This window comes from Orycteropus afer, unplaced genomic scaffold (genome assembly GCF_000298275.1).
Source record: "Orycteropus afer afer isolate SDZICR_OR568_19922 unplaced genomic scaffold, OryAfe1.0 scaffold00063, whole genome shotgun sequence".
Lineage (NCBI taxonomy): Eukaryota > Metazoa > Chordata > Mammalia > Tubulidentata > Orycteropodidae > Orycteropus > Orycteropus afer.
The window spans coordinates 2,179,653-2,180,730 of NW_006921650.1; the positions used below are offsets into that span (position 1 = coordinate 2,179,653).

The window sequence follows — 1,078 nt, forward strand, 5'->3', positions numbered from 1 at the left end:
ATGATAGAATTTTGCAAGCCAATGAATTATTCATTGCAAATACCTTTTTTCAACAACACAACGGCAGCTACAAGTGTGGACTTCACCAGACAGCATGCACAGGAATCACATTGACTACATCTGTGGTAAGAGGCAATGGAGAAGCTCAATATCTTCAGCCAAAACAAGGCCAGGAGCTGATTGTGGAACTGACCATAAAATGCTCATTTGCAAGTTCAAGTTGAAGTTGAAGACAATTAAAACAAGTCCACAAGAGCCAAAATATGACCTTGATTATATCCCTCCTGAATTTAGACACCATTTAAAGAATAAATTTGATGCATTGAACACCAATGACTGAAAACCAGAGGAACTGTGGGATGACATCAAGAACATCATCCATGAAGAAAGCAAAAGTCATTAAAAAGACAAGAAAGGAAGAAAAGACCAAAAAGTGTGTTGGAAGAGACTCTGAAATTTGCCCTTGAATGGAGAGTAGCTAAAGGAAATGAAAGAAATGACAAGATAAAAGAACTGAACAGAAGATTTCAAAGAGCAGCTGGAGAAGAGAAAGTCAATTACTATAATGAAATGTGCAAAGACATGGAGTTGGAAAGCCAAAAAGAACACACTTGGCATTTCTCAAGCTGAAGAAACTGAAGAGGAAATGTAAGCCTTGAGTTGCTAATACTGAAAGATTCAATGGGCAATATATTGAATGATGTGGGAAACATAAAAATAAGATCGAAGGGATACACAGAGTCACTGTACCAAAAAGAATTGGTTGATGTTCATTCATTTTAGTAAGTGGTATATGATCAAGAACCAACGATATTGAAGGAAGAAGTCAAAACTGCACTGAAGCAAGTGGTGAAAACAAGGCTCCAGGAATTGAGGGCTATCCATCGAGATGTTTCAACAAACAGATGCTGCACTAGAGGCACTCACTTGGTTATGCCAAGAGATTTGGAAGACAACTACCTGGCCAACTGACTGGAAAAGATCCATATTTGTACCCATTCCAAAGAAAGGTGATCTAAGAGAATGTGGAAATTATCAAACAATATCATTAATATTGCATGCAAGTAAAATCTTGTTG

General features: G+C 37.4%; 1 pseudogene; it reads right to left on the reverse strand.

Moving 5' to 3' along the window:
- The window catches only part of LOC103196184, a 114,638-nt pseudogene that overhangs the window by 181 nt on the left and 113,379 nt on the right, over positions 1 to 1,078 (reverse strand).